Genomic DNA, 21,993 nt, shown 5'->3' on the forward strand with positions numbered 1-21,993 from the left:
ACTGTACATTATTTTTATTATTGAGTCTGAAAAAAAACCCTACATAAATAAATTACAATGATTTGGACATGTATCTGGGCATATTTGTTTGTTTTTCCTAAGTTAATTAAGTATTTTAGGAAAATTTGTCAGAGCAGCCACCAGCAAGAGTTGGTGGCCACATTCTGAGGCCACCAAAATTTTTCTTCTGAGAACCCCTCTAGCATCTAACCTTTGCACAGGTCTAAGTGAGAGTAAGTCAGTGTCAGAGGGAGGAATACAGCCCAAGAGTCTGAATCCCAGCCCTCTGCTCTCACTCATAGACACCACTGCCAACATATGGCCTTTGCTTGTTCTGATCTTTTGGAGTGTGTGTGTGTGTGTATATCCTCCCATATAGTCCAGTGGGGTGTACTTTGCATGATTCCACCCCAGCTTGCAGGTACAGATTTAAATGGCTGACTGCACAAAACGCTAGACATCTTGAATCTGACAATAGGGGCTCTCTTTTCCTATGACTTGTCTTGTTGTATTTATGTCACGCTTTATCCTGTGATACAACTAAAGGAAATATGGAGATGAGGGAATGCTTGTCCATTCTCTTGCAAATAGCAAAGTGTGGCATTGAAATCATGTAGCTTCAGGCACTGAACTATGGGTCCTTCATCATCCTGATCATTGCACAAACACACCAGAGATAGAGAAAGGGAGAAAGTTATAATAGTATGTATACATAATTCCTTAAGCATTATCTCTACGTACATTTTGCAATGATTATGACAACCAGTGGGCTATTGAATCTTGATAGAGACCTCACATGCCACATTTTGGTAAACTTAATATGCAAGCGCCTGATGCAGGAAATCCCTGTAAGATTCTATGCACTCCCTATGCCCTCTGCCAGTTGGCATCCAACAGTTACTGGGTCACAGTAGGTCAGTGAAATACTAAATCCCCCTGCTCTCAAAGGGAAACTTAGTAGCACAACAGAGCAGAGACACTCATCCACACTATTTAGTGAATATAATGCACACAGAGATGGGGCGTAGTCTGAGGACATGGAGATGTGGCCCACTAAAAAAATCCTATGCCATATGCCCAACACAGACATATTCAGAGCTTCTAGCCACCCTACCTTACAGAAGCAGCAGTGTGGTGGCCCCAGTGGCCATGGGGAATTGCCTCAGCCACTTTTGAAAATGGGATCCAGGTTCCTAGGTCGATAAGGTGCTTCGGATAATTTGATTTTTTTTTCCCCCTTACATTTTCAGTGGTGCAAAAAAGAGAAGGTGTGTTCAGTAGTGTTTGTGAGACAGAAAAGTTTACAGGAATTGCTGTTTGCGGGAAAAAATGTTAAGCCTTGGCATGGTCTAGTACACACAGAAAGCTTGTGTTGCCCCTGGGAATCCCACCTTTTGGCCACCTGCTTATTTTGTGAGAGAGGAGAATAAACTAAATCTCATTGCCTCAGTATTTTCCCTTAACAAGCTTCTTTTGCTTCCTCATCTTCCCCAGCATACAATAATGTGGACAAAAGCAATTGAGGGCCTGTACCTGCAAGATACTGAATGGCACTCACTGCCGCAAAGGGAGGGGGCTTGAATTGGTAGAGACCCTATATTCAAAGCCCATGAACAATCAGAATCCCACATTGTATAGGAGAGAGCACTGGGAGATTACTATTCAGCTATTTCCCAACGGGATAATGAATAGGGGTGTTTTTTTCAAAATTCAGGCACAGTTTCAATAAGAGCAATGTAACCTGACCTGGAGATTATTACACATAGCTCGAGTGGAGAGAGTACCTGGAATAGCCAAGTAACTGCCAGATGCCACAGAAGATTGATCAAGACTGAAAAGGTTAGCTGATGAGTTCTGTACCATCCTAACAAGATACTAATTTTCTATGAGTAATTTTTAAAGGTCAGTAATCAGAATTCTGAAAATAAGGCCCCACTGTGGATAAGACATAATCATACACACATCGATGGCCGATTGCATGAGTTGGATATTCTTCAGAATATTTAGTGAAGTCAGAGATATATTTTTTAAAAAATCAAATAATTCTTTTGTGACTATAGCAGGGCAGTTACCCTGCTCTGGTGGAAAAAGGCTAGGCTGTTATAAGGGCTCCGGGAGCAGCTGGGTGTCTCTCGCTCTAGCTGTGGAGAGAGAAGGACCTCGCTGCCTGGGAATAGAGTACCTGGAGCGGAGCAGAGCAGTGCTGGGGAAGAGCAAGAGCAAGAGCAAGAGGAGCTGGGGAGCTCCAACCTGGTAAACCCCCAGGCTGCAGGCCTTGGTGAAGGCCTACGAAGAGGTACTGGGGCTACAGAGGTGCAGCCCAGGGAATAGGCAGAGGCAGCTGGTCCAACCCCCTTGCCAATGATGAGTGGCCATTACAGACTGCAGTTTGCCCCAGTGAGAGGGGGCCAGATGATGAATGGCAGTAGCCACTGAGGCACGGTGTGTATAGAGGGGTGGGGGTTCCTCTGGGAGGGGAGACCCAGAGAGTGGGGGTACTGTGGGGGCCAGAACTCCAAGGAGAAGGTGCACTGGGATCCAGGAGTGACACAGGGGCCTGAGGCAGGCGAGACACCGGCCAGCAGAGGGCACTCTGAGGCTGAAGAGCTAATTCCCAAGATGACCAGCAGGAGGCGCTGCACCAGTGAGTCATCGCTCTGCTAAGGTGACATTTAAGTTACTCTGAAAAATAATGCTGTATGAATGGCATCATGGGGTTATTGCCTCCCAATGATTTCAGATCCAATTAGAAAACCCACTTTTTACTTGTGAAGTGGACTAAGTATGAGCCGTACAAACTTATCTCAAGATCCGAAAAGACAAATTGGGTTCTTTCATACTCACACTTTATCACTAGTCATAGAGATTCTGCAGATCACATTCTGCCCTCAATTGCCATTGCATTATCTTCAACAGGCTCATACGGGTGAGCCTGCAGTTGGAACTTAGTGAACTATCCTGCGGATGATGCACAAGGAAGAACAGACTCCTACTCACTCTGTTGACTCTGCCAGGCTAATTGAACAAAGAGTAGTAAAAATTAATCAAGAAGGTGCCATGTTAACCTAGACACTTTTCAAAATGCACTAAAGTGGCCTGATTTTCAAGAGCGCTGAGCACCTGCAGTTGCCACTGACCTAATGGGGCCATAGGTTGCTCAGAATCTCCAAAAATCAGGCCATCAGAGTCTAATCAGGGAAAATCTAGTTCCTGAAGCTCTGAGAGCTGCACTGGAATCAAATCATGATTCAAGAACTGGAGCGATCCCTTCTATCCTTAATGCACTCCAGCTGACCACAGAACATGGGGACATATTTCCCAGTGCCCAGAAGAGGAGAAACCCCCATATATATTGTTCAAGTTCTCAACTGAGGCTGTGCAAGAAAGCTGGGACAGCTGTAAAGAACATGCAGGCTCTCAAAGGTGACTGTTACTGCTATGCCCATTTCAATAAAGGACAATTGGAGGAAAAAATGATTATAGCTTTAACTCTTAAGCACACAAGGGCCCTAAGAAAAGAGGGGCAAGCTTTTGTAGCCACCTGTTCTAAACTCTGCCCTCAGTTACACCTGTACAATGTCATTAATTTCAGTGGGGTTATGCCTGGGTTAAACTGAAGCCATACAGTAAAGATCCACTTCAGGAAAGTCGAAGCCTTGTCCCTTTACTAATGCAAAACTAAGAGAATCATGGCAGCCAGTCTCTCAAAAGCAAGTAGAGGTTTTCAGCATCAATCTGTCAGAGCTCTGCTCCCTGGCATTTCTCCAGGCACTTACGCATGATGCTCTCCTCATTCTCTGACCAATGAGTCATTGTGGCTAAGAATAAGGTGATCAGTCTTCTCTTGCTATCATCATAGCCTGCATCATTGTTAAAGATCAGGAGTCAGATCCTCAGCTGATGTAACTCAGCATAGCACTAATGGCTTCAATGGAGCTGTGCTGTTTGACTAGCTAAAGAGCTAGCTCATGCGCTCATCTTCAGTTTCAGGGCTCCAGTCCCAGCGGCTGCGGTGCTAACCTGGGACTCAGAGACCGAGATTTGATTCCTTTCTCCACCCCAGACTTCCTGTGTGACCACAGGCAAGTCATTTAGTGCCTCATTTCCCCATTTTACATGTGGGGATTAGAACACTTGGTGTACCTCACGGGGTGTTGTGAGAATACAGTGTGTGGTATTCAGATATTACAGGAATGAGGGCCACATATGTACCTAGGACAGCTCTAAGAGCAGTTCACAGCTTGCAGTATCCAGTTCTTCTGAGGAATTATCAAGACACGCTGAAGAAAAACAGGCTGTACAGAGAGAACCTTGAGTTTCCCCACACTCATGCCACTCTACATGAACAAATGGGCAAATCTCTGCTTTTGTACCTGTTTTAATTTCTTGGGAGCTCTTCAGTCCTTTGGCAGCATAGCCAGAGTCATGCAACCAAGCCCCAGAGTCGTTTCTGCTCCTCTCTCAACACGGGAAGTCATTAGAAGTATGACACTGTCATGTATGGCTAGAGCAGGCTGTAGGTCCACTGAGCCCAGTTCACCGGGGGGAGCGGGGGGAATAGCTTTATTGACTTCAGTGGAGTTTGCAGTAGGACTGAATATTCCTTGCTGGGTCTTGACCATTTCATGAGAACTTTGTAAAAAAGTTGAACGATGGTAATTAAACAAACAAAAAATACTTTTGCGCCAGAGGACTGGGAAAAACACAGGTGCAAAAAGGCCCCATCCATTGTGGGGCAGAGGGGAGGCATAATCAGGCAAAAAGTTGGCTGCTCCCCAAAACAAACACTTGGTAATGGTCTTCCAGGGTATTGGTCTCATTCCACTCCCACTTAAGTGAATGGTAAAATTCCTATTGACTTCAACGAGAACAGTATTAAATTCCTGAGTGCTTTGGAAAACCCCTTCCAGAGTATGTTCAGCTCTATATAGTTGTCCAGTTTCCAACTTAAATACATGACTACTACATGAGTCTTTCCCTTCAACTGCAAGCTCACACCACTTATTTCACCAGCTGTTCTATAAACACCTCTCCTGTCATACACTCCTTCATCTAAAATTATCGCCTGGCGCTGGTCTGTCCAATAACCTCAAATTGATCATCAAGGTTGGTTCGATAATAGCCATTAACTCGGTGAAGATACTCACCAGCCACTTCAATCATTGCCTCTCAAGGCTAGTAAATCCCAATCTTGTTGCCCTTGACTTATACATAAGCCATTCCAATATTATAGCTCTGTGCTGTCCATTTCCAGCTCTGTCCAACTTAAACTGGTGCTTTAACAAAGCCCAACAGGGTTCAAATGCAAACAGTAATCACCTAAATGCAGCAGCAGAGCAGAAATCCCTATTTGTTAAAAATCAGTTCAGAGTTTGGTTCCCGTTCATGATGAAGAGGTGTCAGAAAACCGTAACAATTGGCTCTAACTGGTGCCCTTTTGCTGACAGTCACAGGAAAGGTCAAGGATCCGCTAAATGAACATGGAGACTGAACTACCCTTTCATCCATGGTTGTAATCCTCTGAAACTCCAGCCATCCATGCTGTACCAAATCTGTGGGTGAATACAAGACTTCAGTTTCCAGGGCAGATAGTCAAGCCCCTTTCACTGCTACTAACTTCATTTTCACCAAACAAGTCTCAGCAGCTCACTGACATACTTCCCATTTAAAAGCATTTTTTTGAAAATTTCATACCATTATTCATTCATTAAACGTAGGATTTCCTAAGGACAGTAAATAAAACAGCTTCATTCGGCAAATATAATAGGAATTTCCCTTTGTTAGTTTACTCAAGAAAAATAGCATCAGCTCAAGACGACAATAGATGAATGATGTGGTCATGTCTTAGCAACATCATCTACTGTGTTTCAAGCAGAATACCTTCTCTAACATTTTATCTTGCTCTGGGCAGCCTTGATGGAAGGGTTAGCTCTTCTTGTCTTTCCTCTTTTAAAGAAAAGATTGCTACTAAGTGGGATTAGCCTCCCTTTCACTTACCTTGCTCTTTCGAAGAGGTATGGGATAGTGCCACAGTATTTTTCCCTGTGAATTACACAATCTGTTTCTGATTTGCAATTATTTTAGTGAGTGAGCCAATAAGGCAAACCACAGAGGTAAGCAAGTAGGGCAACACAATGCAATCTCCAATCAAAAGGAGAAGACCGTCTATATTTGATCATTTGATGTCACTGCTTGTGTTTATGACGGCAAAATCCACCTACGCAAAAGAGACTGCAATGCAGAACCCCAAAGAGAGGCGGTGAAGGCCAAAACTGTATCTTTAACACAAAGATGTTTTCTTTTTAAAGACACATTTAAAAACTACAGGGGAAAATGAGATTGGGTCGAAAACAATATTAGAAGTGACAACATGAGCTGCTTTATACTATTGTTGCTTCATAACACAATAGGTAGCAGGTTTAAAACAAACCCAAGAAAGTATTTTTTCACGCAACACACTGTCAACCTCTGGAACTCCTTGCCAGAGGGTGTTGTGAAGGCCAATACTATGATGGGGTTCAAAAGGGAGCTAGATAGGTCCGTCAATGGCTTTTAGCCAGGATGGGCAGGAATGGTATCCCTAGCCTCTGTTTGCCAGAAACTGGGATTGGGTGACAGGGCATGGATCATTTGATGATAACCTGTCTGTTCATTCCCTTTGGGCACCTGCTATTGGCCACTGTCAGAGGACAGGGTACTGGGCTTGATGGACCCTTGGTCTGACCCAGTATGGCCGTTCTTATGTTCTTAATACCGGAAAATGGAACAGAGCATATTTCAGTGCTGTACAACTCAGACAGTACAATCCATTCATAATAAAAATGTCTGTGTTAAAGGAACATATTTTCAGCTGAAAGGAAAGCAGAGCAAGGACTGATCAAATTCAATTTCACTTCAGTGTTATTAGAGTAATATTTTTTATTCTAATATCAGACCTACAATTCTTAGTTTAATTTGAAAACAATATTAAAATCTTTAACATGTATATAGTGTTTCAACTTAAGTATTTTAAAAGCAAGAGATAATATCTGGCATTTATGCATAACTTTGCAAATATTAATTAATCTTCATGACAGTGCTGTGAGATAAGCAAGTTAGTAGTAGCTTAATCTTCCAATCAGGGAAATGAAGGCAGATAAGTGATGAGACTTGCTCCAAGACACACAGTGAGTCAGTGGTAGAGCCATATTTAGAATTCATGACCTCCGGACTCCCAAATTAGTGTGCATTATTATTTATTTATAGTAGTGACTACAATGTGCTGGGTACATTCTTGACATTCAGAAGGGGATGGTACTTGCTCTGAGATGTTCACAGTCTAAGGAAAGATTGGCAAGTAGACAAGATGTTGGGGGAAAGGACCAATAGGATTTTAAAATGTAAGTTAATTAGAACCACTCTAAGTAACATGGAATCCAATTAACTTTTATTTTAAAACAGCCCTATTTGTTGTTTCCCTGTCCCTACCTTCTGTTTATCCCATTTTTTTGTAACTTTAAAGTTTTGCCTAGAGGGGAATCCTCTGTGTTTTGAATCTTATTACCCTGTAAAATTACCTTCCAACCTGATTTTACAGAAAAGTGTTTTTTCTACTTTTTTCCCCCTTTTTATAATAAAGTTCTGTTTTTTAAGAATCTGATTGGTTTTTAGTGTCCTAAAAACCAAGGGTCTGGTCTGTGCTCACCTGGTTTACCTATTTGGTTGGTAGATTATTCTCAAGCCTCCCCAGGAAAGGGGGGGAAGGGTCTTGGGTAGATAGTTTAGGGAAACAGGAACTCCAAGTGGTCCTTTTCTTGAATCTTTGTCTAACTCACTTGGTGGTGGCAGCAGTACCCATCCAAGGACAAGGAAGGATTTGTACCTTGGGGAAGTTTTTAGCCTAAGCTGGTAGAAATAAACTTAGGGGGTTTTTCATGCAGGTCCCCACATCTGTACGCTAGAGTGCAGAGTGGGGAGGGAACCTTGACAGGCCCAATACAGAGATAGAGGCCAAGTGCATAATTTAGATCCAGATTTGGATTCTGAACCCCTCTACCCCGATTTCAAAAATGTTTGGAGCCAGGGTTTTGGTTCAGCACCATCTCTTTTAAAATAAAATTAAAAAGGAAATGACCTAACACACTAGAAATGTTGATCCGAAGGGGATGGGAGGAACTGCCAGTCAACACGCCTTTACCCAGCAGAAATTCACAATGAGCTAGCAATCTTTCTATAATTTTCTAATTTTGCTCTTTACCATTTTTACTTGCTCTGCCAAAAATTACCTCCTCCCTGCCAGCTCCTTGCTGTCTGTGACCTCTTCTATCCCAGAGAATAAGCTGTGGTGGTAAAGCACTGCAAGTCTTCTGGAAAATGGAAAGCACCTCATAGTCAGGGTTCTATGATCAATTCTTTGTTTTTAAAGTGCCAAAGAGATGCATGCTGGCAACATCAGATTAGTTCAGAGCACTTTTAAAAGTGCATCCTGGACTTCTAATTCTAAAATTTATCTTTCAAGTGAATTCAGCTAGGTGCCAGATTGGCATTAACAATCTGAAGGCCTCTGAATGGGCAGCAATGGTCCAAGCTTCTTCAGATAGCCAGCAACGATCCAAAACCCTGTCCTGGAAGGATCACCTCTGGTGAGAAAGAGTGGTTAATTCTCCATTCTTAGTCTTTATGCTGAAACTGCCAACACGGGTGCCAGCTGTGCCACTTCTACTGGTGGGTTTTGTGATTGGGACACCTGTCCACTAGGAAATGGACTGAAGCCATTGGCTCATTTCACGTAGGCCACTAAAACACACTAAATGCTACCCATGCTTACTAACTGGTGCCTAATCTGAAGCAGACTCAACTATTTTTAATTTGTTATGAATCATTTGGTCCCTTTGATAGCAACTTCAGAGATCTCCCTCTGCCACAGCCAATATTTTAAACCATGTACTTTAACTTCATTTGCAGTGTTTTCTTTAACATGTTCTTACTGATGCTGGTTCTCAGAATGTATGGCTTATGTTAACAAGCTATGCTAATGAATTTACACTTCCTATTTCACTTAGGGTCTGACCCAAAGCTTATGGAAATCAATGGGAGTCTCCACTGATTTCATTGGACTTTGGATCAGGTCCTTACAGAACGGAGTGCAGAATTCTGCAAGTGATGTACTATGCTCTCCATGGGCTAGCTCCTCAATATTGAACATACTGGACTCTTGACAGCATGATCTCTTGCAATTTGTTTTTATTCATGCAGTGCCATGATCCTTACACTTTTTACCCCTGCTAGCAAGGCCAGCAATTATGCTTGTAACATTCTTTTTTGGCTGTAATGAGGTCTTCAGTCAAAATTTAAGTAATGCCTAAAGTATGTTATTTTCTGCCAAAACATTAAAGGAAAACAAGTGTTATGGGAAAGGTTTCTACAGCCATAAAAGCCTTTATGTTCAAAAGGCTTATAGAAATGAAGCTTATACAAACAGAAGTGGCTCAGAGGTTGGGCACAAAAACATGATTATTATGTATTTGTGGGTGAACTAGTGCTAATGAAAGCAAGGGATTGATCCAAATCTCATCCCACTTAATGGAAAGGCTTCCAGTGAAGTCAATAGTCTTTGTTTCAGAGTCAAGAGGCTTGCTCCTGCTCCTGTTGAATTCAATAAGAAAATTCATTGATTTCAGTGGTGCAGACCCTGGACCTCATTGCACGGACTACACAAAGGACAGTTTGGGCAAGTGCAGTGTGCATTTTCCATCATACCTCCGCCAAGGCACTTCATCCTGACCTGCATCTCCTTCATTCTTCAAGTCCTTTGAAATGCCCCAGTAGGACCGAGGGTGGTGAGCGTCAGGGGAAAAAGGTGGGCAGTTCAGGAGGCACAGAAGAAAGCAAAAGAGAAGAAACAAAATCCACATCTCCTTCTAGCCTCTGGCTGAAACTGGGCAGCTCTCCTGTGGAAAAATTAAATGCTCAGGAAGAAGTATCTGCTTCCTGCCTGTAGAATGTGTAGCATGGCCTGACTGGCCACTGCCTCACCTCTTACCTAGACATGTCCAACAGAGACACAGTGTACGCAGTTGAGGGGGGGGGGGAAGTAATCTCTAACAATGTGCTGTGCTTCACGAGGCTTATTGTGTATTGGTGCTGGGCTTTAATATTAACATCCTGCCACAATAAATGATCAGATAGCACACATGTGATGAGTGCCTTATTTGTTAAACTATCCATCCTTTGGCTGCTAATTTTCCTCCAGTTTTTTAGCTCAAAACTACAATTTGACATTTGAGCCAGAATGTTGTCAGTAGGGCACCTAAAATTAGGCACCCAAATCCATATCTAGGTGCCTACATGCAAGTAGCCTGACTTTCAGAGATGCTGTGCACCTAAACCTCCAGCTGAAGTCTAGACAGATTGACCACTAATGTCAAATGAGAACTGTGGCGGGGGTTGGGGGGAGGGCGCGGCCCTTCCAAAATATCAGGCCACTTCTATTTAAAGGCCTAACTTTAATCATCCTAGTGTGAGAAGTCTGGTCTCAATGCAGGTCTCCCAACCACTTACCCCAATACTAAAATCTACCATGATGCTGATTTACTTGGGCTTTATGTGATGCTCCATTTATTTATATTATGCAATCTGTTGTTCAAGGCAATGCATTTTAAATTAGTGGTTGCAAACTGGAGTTTAGTAGTTTCAGCTAGTACTAACTGTCAGTTTAGGTGCTATAGAAATATAAATTAGCATCATTACTCAACAATCCAACTCTGCCCCATTTATTCATTTATCTAAATATGTCAAAGTAGTCAAGCTTGACTGGGAAGTGAATTGGAACCATCAGCTCATTTCACATCAGAGTCACTATTTGGTAAGAAGCATACAATGAGAATGAAAGGGATTCTATTTACGTGATATTTTACTGGTAAGAATTTTTTTGAAAGCTCATCTGTCAGCTGCTTACTGAGTCAAGTTCTCTCATCATGAACTGTGTGGAGAAAGTGAACGAGGAAGTGTTATTTACCCCTTCACATAATACCAGAACCAGGGGTCACCCAATGACATTAATAGGCAACAGGTTTAAAACAAACATAAGGAAGTACTTCTTCACACAACGCACAATCAACTTGTGGAACTCATTACCAGGGGACGTTGCAAAGGCCAAAACTATAACTGGGTTCAAAAAAGAATTAGATAAGTTCATGGAGGATTGGTCCTCAATGGCTATTAGCAGGGATGCAACCCCATACTCTGAGTGTCCCTAAGCCTCTGACTGCCAGATGCTGGGACTGGAAAGAAGGGGTGGATCACTTGATAATTGCCCTGTTCTGTTCATTCCCTCTGAAGCATCTGGCACTGGCCACTGTCGGAAAACAGAATACTGGGTTAGGTAGCCCATTGGTCTGAGCCAGTATGGTTATTCTTATGTTCTCATTTATGGAAGGATGCTGGAGGTGGCCCAATCAAAAAGAAAAACAAAACACGCCTTTCATCTTGAAGGTCCCAAAAATGCTCAACAAACTATATACATAGAAGGATAATTGAAAATGCAGACTCTTCAGGCGTGGAATGCAGCAATTATTTTAACAGTGCTACACAACAGTCTGAGAGGAAGAGGAATACCGTATCCATTTGAAACAGCAGAGGAAATTTAGGACTTGTCTACCCAGGGACACTTAGGCCTGGTCTATACTACGAGTTTAGGTCAAATTTAGCAGCATTATCAATATTTAACCCTGCACCTGTCCACACGAAGAAGCCCTTTTTTTCAACTTAAAGGGCTCTTAAAATCGATTTCTTTACTCCACCTCTGACAAGTGGATTAGAGCTGAAATTGGCCTTGCCGGGTCGAATTTGGGGTACCATGGATGCAATTAGACGGTATTGGCCTCTGGGAGCTACCCCAGAGTGCTCAGTTGTGACCACTCTGGACAATGCTCTCAACTTAGATGCACTGGCCAGGTATACAGGAAAAGGCCTGCTAACATTTGAATTTCATTTCCTGTTTGGCCGTCGTGGCGAGCTCACCAGCACAGGTCACCATGCAAAGCCCATCATCACAAGAGACCACGCAGTCCCAGAATCGCCGAAGAGCTCCAGCATAGACCGAACGGGAGGTACGGGATCTGATCGCTGTATAGGGAGACTAATCCATGCTGACAGAACTCTGTTTGAAAAGATGAAATGCCAAAAAAATTTGAAAAAATCTCCAAAGACATGAAGGACAGAGGCTATAACAGGGACCCGCAGCAATGCCGCGTGAAAATTAAGAAGCTCCGGCAAGCCTACCAAAAAAACAGAGAGGCAAACGGCCGCTCTGGTTCAGAGCCCCAGACATGCTGCTTCTATGATGAGTTGTAAGCCATTCTAGGGGGTGCAGCCCAACTCTACCCCAACTCTATACTTTGACTCTGTCCAAGGAGTGAGAGGCAACATGGAAATGAGTTTTGCGGGCAAGAAACATGATGATGAGGAGGAGGTTGTAGATAGCTCCAGAGAAACCAGTTTCCCCAGCAGCCAGGATCTGTTTATCACCCTGGACCTGGACCCAGTACCCCCTGAACCCACCCAAGGTGGGCTCCCAGACCCTGAAGGCGGAGAAGGGACCTCTGGTGAGTGTACCTTTGTAAATATTATACATCGTTTAAAAGCAAGCGTGTTTAATGATTAATTTGCCCTGGCATTCGCAGCCAGTACAGCTACTGGAAAAGTCTGTTAACATGTCTGGGGATGGAGTGGAAATCCTCCAGGGACATCTCCATAAAGCTCTCATGGATGTACTCCCAAAGCCTTTGCAAAATGTTTCTGGGAAGAGCAGGCTTATTCAGTCCTCCATGGTAGGACACTTTACCACACCAGGCCAGTATGTAGTCGGGAATCATTGCAGAACAAAGCATTGCAGCATATGGTCCCGGTGTTTGCTGGCATTCAAACAACATCCGTTCTTTATCTCTCTGTGTTACCCTCAGGAGAGTGATATCATTCATGGTCACCTGGTTGAAATAGGGTAGTTTTAGTAAGCGGACATTCAGAGGTGCCTGGTCCTGCTGGGCAGTTTGCGTGTGGCTGAACAGAAATCTTCCCTGCTGTTAGCTACGCAGTGGAGGGAGTGATGAAGCCATCATCCCAGAGAATTGGGGGGGGGGGGCGGAAGAGGGGGTTAGTTGGTTTTCTGCTGCATGTGAACCCGGAAACATGCATTTTTAATGGCCAATCCAACGGCTGTATCGTATAGGAAATGAGGGTGCTGCTGTTTGAAGCCATTCCCACATGTTATGAAGGTTAAAGAAGCCAAAAGACTGTGGCTCACCATGGCTGCCTGCAAACCGAATTCTGTTGCCCGGCCCTGCGTGAGTGATCTCTCACACCAAACTGGCATACCCTCAATAAGAGGCAAAATGCAACCTTGTAATGAAAGCACATGTGCTATGTAGTGTTAACAACAAGGTTTACCATGAAAGAGTGTACCCCTTGTTCTATAAAATGTGTCTTTTTAACTAGCATTCTCCTTTTTTTTTCCTCCACCAGCTGCATATGTTTTTCTTTCCCAGAGGCTAGCGAAGATTAGAAGGTGGAAAAAACGCACTCGCAATGAAATGTTCTCTGACCTCATGCTGTCCTCCCACACTGACAGAGCACAGCAAAATACGTGGAGGCAGACAATCTCAGAGTGCAGGAAAATACAATATGACCGCGAGGAGAGGTGGTGGGCTGAAGATGGTAGGTGGCGTCAGCTTGCTGAAACAAGGCAGGAGTCAATGCTCAGGCTGCTGGAGGATCAAACTCATATGCTCCAGCGTATGGTTGAGCTGCAGGAAAGGCAGCAGGAGCACAGACTGCCACTACAGCCCCTGTGTAACCAAACGCCCTCCTCCCCAATTTCCATAGCCTCCTCACCTAGACGCCCAAGAACTTGGTGCGGGGGCCTCCAGCCACCCAGCCACTCCACCCCAGAGGATTGCCCAAGCAACAGAAAGCTGGCATTCAATAATTTTTAAAGTTTTCAAGTGCTGTGTGGCCTTGTCCTTCCCTCCTCCACCACCCCATCCAGTGCTTCCCTCCTCCACCACCCCTCCCGGGCAATTATTCTCCTATTTGTGTCATGAATAAATAAAGAATGCATGAATGTGAAGCAACACGGGCATAATTGCCTGTGCAAGATCGAAGGGAGGAGGGGAGGGTGCTTAGCTTACAGGAAAGTAGAGTGAACCAGGGGGGAGGGGGGTTCCATCGAGGAGAAACAAACAGAACTTTCACACCATAGCCTGGCCATTCCTGAACTGGTTTTCAAAGCTTCTCTGATGCGCACCATGTCCTCCTGTACTCTTCTAACCGCCCGGGTGTCTGGCTGCCCGTAATCAGTGGCCAGGCGATTTGCCTCAACCTCCCACCCTGCCATAAATGTTTCCCCGTTACTCTCACAGATATTGTGGAGCACACAGCAAGCAGTAATAACAATGGGAATATTGGTTTCGCTGAGGTCTAAACGACTCAGTAAACTGCGCCAGCGTGCTTTTAAACGCCCAAATGCACATTCTACCACTATTCTGCACTTGCTCAGCCTGTAGTTGAAGAGCTCCTGACTACTGTCCAGGCTGCCTGTGTATGGCTTCATGAGCCATGGCATTAAGGGGTAGGCTGGGTCCCCAAGGATAACTATAGACATTTCAACAACCCCATTGGTTATTTTCTGGTCTGGAAAGTAAGTATCTTGCAACAGCTGTTGAAACAGACCAGAGTTTCTGAAGATGCGAGCGTCATGTACCTTTCCCGGCCATCCCACTTTGATATTGGTGAAACATCCCTTGTGATCCACCAGTGCTTGCAGCACTATTGAAAAGTACTCCTTGCGGTTTATGTACTCGCTGCCTTGGTGCTCCGGTGCCAAGATAGGGATATGGGTTCCATCTATTGCCCCACCACAGTTAGGGAATCCCTTTGCAGCAAAGCCATCCACTATGACCTGCACGTTTCCCAGGGTCACTACCCTTGATAGCAGCAGATCAGTGATTGTGTTGGCTACTTGCATCACAGCAGCCCTCACAGTAGATTTGCCCACTCCAAATTGATTCCTGACTGACCGGTAGCTGTCTGGCATTGCAAGCTTCCACAAGGCTATTGCCACTCGCTTCTCAACTGTGAGGGCTGCTCTCATCTTGGTATTCTTGCGCCTCAGGGCAGGGGAAAGCAAGTCACAAAGTTCCATGAAAGTGCCCTTACACATGTGAAAGTTTCGCAGCCACTGGGAATCGTCCCAGACCTGCAACACTATGCAGTCCCACCAGTCTGTGCTTGTTTCCCTGGCCCAGAATCAGTGTTCCACACCATGAACCTGCCCAATTGACACCATGATGTGCATATTGCCGGGGCCCATACTTTGTGAGAAGTCGATGTCCATGTCCTCATCACTCTTGTCACCGCGCTGCAGTCGCCTCCTCCTCGCCTGGTTTTGTTTTTCTTGCAGGTTATGATTCTGCATATCATGCTGGATAATGCGCGCGGTGTTTATAGTGCTCATAATTGCCGCGGTGATCTGAGCAGGCTCCATGTTCCCAGTGCTATGGTGTCTGCGCTGAAAAAAGGCGCAAAACGATTGTCTGCTATTGCTCTAACGGAGGGAGGGGCAACTGACAACACGGCTTCCAGGGTTGGCTTCCAAGGAATTAAAGTCAACAAAGGGGGTGGCTTTGCATCAAGGAGAAACAGAATGGCCCCCTCAAGGATAGAACTCAAAACCCTGGGTTTAGCAGGCCGTTGATTTCATGGAGGGGAGGAGGGGGGAGAAAATGAATACAAAACAAATCTGGTCTATTTCTTGTTTTGATCCACTTCATCTATCTTTATAGATCTCGCTGGCAGCAGACAGTGTAGTACGACTGCTAGCCAGGGTCATCTCCTGGGTGCTCAGCAGAAGACGGTGCAGTACGACTGCCAGCAGGACTGAATCACCATGAGACGAAACTTAAAAGGGAAATAACTTGGCTGAGTCACTCCCATGTTTTCCCAGGCGCTCCTGACCGACCTCACTGAGGTGGGCTAAAAGAGCACCCTGGAGTAAGGCGACGATGGCTACCAGTCATACTGCACTGTCTGCTGCCAAAAGGCAATGAGCGGCTGCTGTGTAGCAATGCAGTACCGCTCTGCCAGCATCCAGGAGACATACAGTGAGCTGAGCGGGCTCCATGCTTGCCGTGGTACGGCTTCTGCACAGGTAACCCAGGAAAAAAGGTGCAAAACGATAGTCTGCCATTGCTTTCACGGAGGGAGGGAGGAAATGGGGGGGCCTGACGATATGTACCCAGAACCACCCGCGACAATGTTTTTGTCCCATCAGGCACTGGGATTTCAACCCAGAATTCAAATGGGTGGCGGAGACTGCAGGAACTGTGGGATAGCTGCCCACAGTGCAATGCTCTGGAAGTCAACGGTTGCCTCCGTACTGTGAACACACTCCGCCAACTAAATGCACTTAGAGCATTTGTTTGGGGGGACACACAATCAACTGTATAAAAACGCTTTTACAGAACTGACTTCTATAAATTCGACCTAATTTCATAGTGTAGATATACCCTTATAAGAAAAGTTAATCCTAAATGACTGGATGTGAATTAAACTAAAAGCAAATTAAGGCCATTCTAATTCTGAACAAGAGAGTCCACACAGGGATTTAAATGCAGTTTAACTTATCCACTTTAAATTCACACCATTAGTTAACTTGAATTAATTTTCCTGAGTGTCCCCATGTAGACAAGCCCTTAGTAGTAAGAAGGCAGAATGCATTACCCAAACTGGACAACCAGTTAAGATGAAAAAGCTACTCTTACAAAAAGTGTCCTGGAAACAATGACCATACACAATCAGGAGATCCTTTATTTTGACACCTCATCTAAAAATTGTATCTGTCACCCTCGTCTTTCATACTTATCTAAGAAAATAAGTTGGGCTTTCAACCATTTTGTTTAATAAAACACATTAGAAGTTAGTTACTAAGTGACAGAAGGCCAGACTCCCCAGCATAACTCCTTGGCGATGCCAAGTTAGGCACAACTGCATCAACACAGTGACCCCCTTACTCCTGGGGCATTGATCTACCACAGATTCAGAAGACAGAATGCCCCCTGCAGAGTAACCAAACTTGCCTCCGGCAGCACAGAGGACTCAATTCTCCACTGCCCACACCTTGTATGATCATTTAGACCCATGCAACAGTATTACTATTCTTTTGGTAACGTTTTAGACCCACTTTGTACAGGTGTAGCTGATCACACAAAGTGGAGGAGAACCAGGTCCTTTGTGTTTTTTCCTTGTAGATCTTCCCTCTAAGTACTGACAGGCCAAACCCTGCTTAGCATGTGCTGTCTGAAATGATCACAGGCTGCCATGGTATGGCTGCAGGCGAGATGCTTACATGAATGCTGTTTATTCTTCCCACTTGAGGGAAAAGGTGATGTTTTCAAAAGCATCCCCAGGGCAGAAGCCCACCAATGAGAATTCTTTTATGAACCATTCCTGTTCCTAGTCATTTAAATTTAATTGGCTATTGACATTTTTTTAATTTTACTTTAAAAATTACAGTATACTTCTATTGTATTTTGTACCCACCAGAATCATTGCATATGATGTATTTATGTTCCCCTTGTGGCACAACCCTATATACCAGTGTGGAATTGCAGTAGTAATTGGTAGCCAGATCAGCTGGCTGGTGCAAATCAGCATAGATCAACTGATTTCAATGGAGTTATACTGTATTCCTGAGGATATGGCCCAGAGTCTCCTGTGATTCACTGTATTTTGGATTAAACAACAATTTCTGAATAATCCAAAGCTCTGTTCCCCCTCATGCAGTCTGAGTCACAGGTGCTTTGGTGTTTGGAGACATTTTGCTTGCCTGTAATATTATAATGCCTCTGGAGTGGAAGCTCAGGGGAGAGGTTATCATGCTGGTTACAAATCCATAGTTAGTGTATCAGAAATAATAGTGGTAGGAGAAAGAAAACCCTTTTAAACCAAGCAACCCCCCCAGGCTGACTTGTAATCGAATTTTAATAGATTTCTATAGCAGTAAATGTGCAAAAATAAATATGTGGTGCACAGGATGATCGGGTTACTGAAGACTGTAATTATAGAGGGATTAAAATGGACAGCTCTACATTTACATTTTGACTAAAAATTACAACCTCTGTTGGGAAAGTGTCAGGAAAAGGCACAAATAAAACCAAATAATTCAGCTCTCATTTAAGTGACTACAGCTCCACTGCCTTCACGGGAGGCAGCCTGCTTACACCACAGCTGAATTTGGTCACTTTGTATGTCCTAGCAGATATGAATTACCCGCTAACTTTTCCAGCAGACAACATGAAGTTACATATTCCATTGGGAAAGGCAGAGGCCTGGCTGTAATTCAGCAACAACCTTTTGAGCCAACCTTAGCTCTGTTCTCAGAGTTCCTCCCCCCTCCTCACTGACATCTGCTACCTTTTGGATTAGAAGCTAGAGCAGCATCAGTTCCTGACAGCAGTGAATTTACTACCAAGGCATAGCATGGCAGAGAGAACATCACTTATTCATTGCAAATTTCACTCTATGAGATTTGATGTTAATTAACAGAGACTGTCCAGCACTGCCTGCTTTCAAAATCATTAATTACCAGAAGGAAGAATGGATCCTTTAAATCTAAGGTGTAAGATTGTTGTTTAGCTAAAATGCACATTTGTTTTCATAAATAAACACACAAGGAGCTCCACAGATTCTGGTATTCTTGTGCACTAATGCAGCTGACGAGCAACATACCAGGTCTGAATACTTAGACACGTTAAATATTAAGATATAGCATAGGCTCTTTTTTGTCTCCCAAATGCTTCCCTTGCAAATACTTGGACAATTCCACAGCAGATGGGAAGTAATATTTAATAAATGCATATGGCCAAGTAAAACATGGAGGCTCCTCTAGATTTAAAGTGTATGAATGGTAACTCTGGAGGGTCAGTTCATTGTATTTAAAAACAAAAAACAAAATCCATCCGGCCAAGTGCCAGCATTAGGAAAATTGGACTCAGTCAAATGTTACATTCACGATAAATTAAGAGTAATTTAGTTTAATTTTAGGAATTGCAAATTATCTGTTTTCTGTTATGCAATAACCTGTAGGTCAAATCCTGCTCTGATTTATGCCATTCAACCCAATGGGATAGCTTGATAAATCAGGGAAGAATTTGGTACAGCAGCCCAAAGCTAGAACTCAAGGATGTTGTGTGAACCGCCCACTGGGGGAGGCTAGCCCAAGCCCCGCCCCTTCCACCTGAGGCCCTGCCCCTTTTACCCCCTGCCAGAGCCCATAGCAGCCACAGCCCCTGCCCCAGGCTGGCCTCCCCGATCCCTCTGGAGCCACCAGGAGGGCGGGCGGTGCAGCCCTAGCCCCCAGAGTGCTGGGAGGGCGGGCTGCACAGCCCCAGCCTTGGAGTGCCAGGAGGGCGGCCCGCATGGCCCCAGCTGGGGCCACCACCCGGGGGAACTGCAGAGGGAGGCCTGGGGGGTGGAGCAAGGGAAGGGCCATGCCAGGCTGTTTGGGGAGGTACAGCCTCCCCCCTACCTATGATACCCGCCACCCATGCTAGAAGTCCTCACTCAGGCTAACCTCACATATCAACCATTAATTGCTTTGCTTGGCTAAGTGCTTTGAACGTCCATTATTACAATGAAAGCACTTTACAGGGGCTGAATCCTCTCGTTTTCACACCTTGGAAGTCAGCGTATACCGGTGAATAGGGCACTGAACTGGGAGCCAGGGGACCAGGTTTCTACTCCTAATTTTCCCAATAATAGTGAGGTGAAAAGACCTACCCAACGTTTCCTCACCTATAAAGTAAGGATAATGATACTTACTTTATAAAAGTGTTCTGAGCTCTATGGTAGAGAAAGATTCTCTATGAAAGCTAAGTATTCAATGCATGCTCTGAAATGGACAGACTTTTTCCATTACAAATAACTATAGCTTTGTAAGTGGCCAAATCATGATTCCCACCCCCACCACCCCCAGTCTTAGGGCCCAGTCCTGCAGCCCTTGTCATGTGCTTACTGTAGTATTATTAAAGTCAAGTCCGAAAGGGCTGCAGGATTCGGCTCTTTACGTAGGGCTTAACAACAATTAACAAGACATACACTATGAGAAACTCTATAGTCCCTACACTGCCTTGCCAACATGCCTTGAAGGATGAGAGGTTAGTTCAGTCCCCAGCGCAGCTCAGTCTTAGGGGTTGCCAACATGGTTAGCTATTCAGATGGTATTTCTTGTGCTCTTCAATCAAGAATGAAAGAACCTAGTAAACGTCTCACTTTAAACTCTGATTATATATATAACCCCAGGGGAGATTGCTGGTGAGATGTGAATGAATGAGTTTATGCAGGATTAGGCACACAGCATATGGTACTGATAGACTCAGGTACCACTCTAATGGTACAGTGAACACCACAGCATACCAACAAAAATAATAATCCAATAACGTGTTATTAGAGATTAGTGTACTGTGCCAAGGGCACATGGCATTTCTGCTCGCTTAATGAAGGTTCGAATAGAGTTACTTTCTTACTGTAGCAAACCCTGGAAATGGATCCTGCTTAGTTTTGTGGCTGTCAACAATATAATCCTGATACTGGAAGGATTTCAGTCCACCTACACACGGTATGTGAAGAAAACAATCAGCAATAACCTCAAGCTAGGAAAGACACATACATGAAAAGAACAGGATCAATTTCACTGCTTCAAAGATCTAAGAGAATTTTTTAAACTGTATGAAATATCAAAACTAAATCAAATTGTACTCTCCATCTTCTGAGCAGACAGCAGCTTGCACCCAGCTAGAAAAAGAGAGATTACTCCATGTGTTACTGTTACATATACACGATGTTAACCTTATGTCTGTGAGACAGCGTAAACCAGCTTCCTCATCAAACCTCCCATCAACCTGGACTCTAACCTCCATGTTACAGCTCTAAAAGCTTAAGCTTTGTAGACACCTCTGGGGTTTAATTCATCTTCAAGATAATAAAATTCTGTCCTTAGATATATGCACATGGAACCTATTTAATTCAACAGCAGGTGCTACACTGGCATGTTTACTTACATTATGTTATTCAGTCATTACATGTTTCTGTGTGTTGAATAGAATTTCAGGAAGAATGTAATCCCTGGTAAACAAGACAGAGAAAGCTGGAACTCAAGATGAGTGGAAGCCTACTTGTTTGTGTCTATATTTTTAGTTTTATTTAATAAATGCCACCTGTTAAGGAGGACTGTAGTGCTATAAGTCATAACATGGTACACATACAATGGCAAATTTTTGGCAGATTGTTACTACTGCTTGTGTTATGAAAACATTCAAGGAAATTAAATACACAAAAAACTAAAATGAACTGACAGTCTGTGTTCAGTCTGTTAACTATAATCTATGATATGGCAACATAAAGAGATGATCATATGAAACTAATGTGATTTTTTTCAGTGTGTCCTTGAAGCGCAGTTCTACTGCAAAAAGTGGCTTAGTAAAAATGACATTGGCATCGCAGAGATCCATATTTATTGTTTCAAAAAATTCCAAATCAAGTATACTCAGTTTATAAGTGAACAGATCTTGTTTCTCACTGCTGGCTCTACAAACTCAACCTGGGGTCTCCGAGTCAAGCTCAGTTCTTTCCTTTCCACACATTACCACTAGTAATAAAGGTTGTACACAGCAAATTATGCCCCCTCTGTCACTTGTGCCATTGTCTTCAGTGGGTTTACACAGGGGTAACCAATTGAAGCTTATTGAACAATTCTCTTGCTGATACAAAAATAGGAATGGAATCCAGCTCACTCTCCCTTAGCTGTGTTTGCTCTCCAAGGCTAGCAGGTGTAAAAAGTAATAGGATTCTGAATACTAAGGATGTCTAATCCCTTATGTATAAGTAAGTGCCATTTTTGCATAGTCACTTTTCAGAGGAGAACCATATTTTAAAATGACAGTCATTAAATTACAATAATGC

The 21,993-nt window shown here is 43.8% G+C and overlaps 1 long non-coding RNA gene across 1 annotated transcript in view; it reads right to left on the reverse strand.

Moving 5' to 3' along the window:
- Nucleotides 1-9,471: 9,471 nt before the first annotated feature.
- The window catches only part of LOC140917178 (uncharacterized), a 32,070-nt gene continuing 19,548 nt past the window's right edge, over nt 9,472-21,993 (reverse strand). The window contains exons 2-3 of the long non-coding RNA XR_012160734.1: nt 10,884-10,960; nt 9,472-9,929 (exon numbers count right to left, since the gene is read on the reverse strand). This is a non-coding gene — a long non-coding RNA (uncharacterized lncRNA). The remainder of the gene's footprint in view (nt 9,930-10,883; nt 10,961-21,993) is intronic.

Source organism: Lepidochelys kempii, chromosome 9 (assembly GCF_965140265.1).
Source record: "Lepidochelys kempii isolate rLepKem1 chromosome 9, rLepKem1.hap2, whole genome shotgun sequence".
In the NCBI taxonomy this organism is placed as follows: Eukaryota; Metazoa; Chordata; order Testudines; family Cheloniidae; genus Lepidochelys; species Lepidochelys kempii.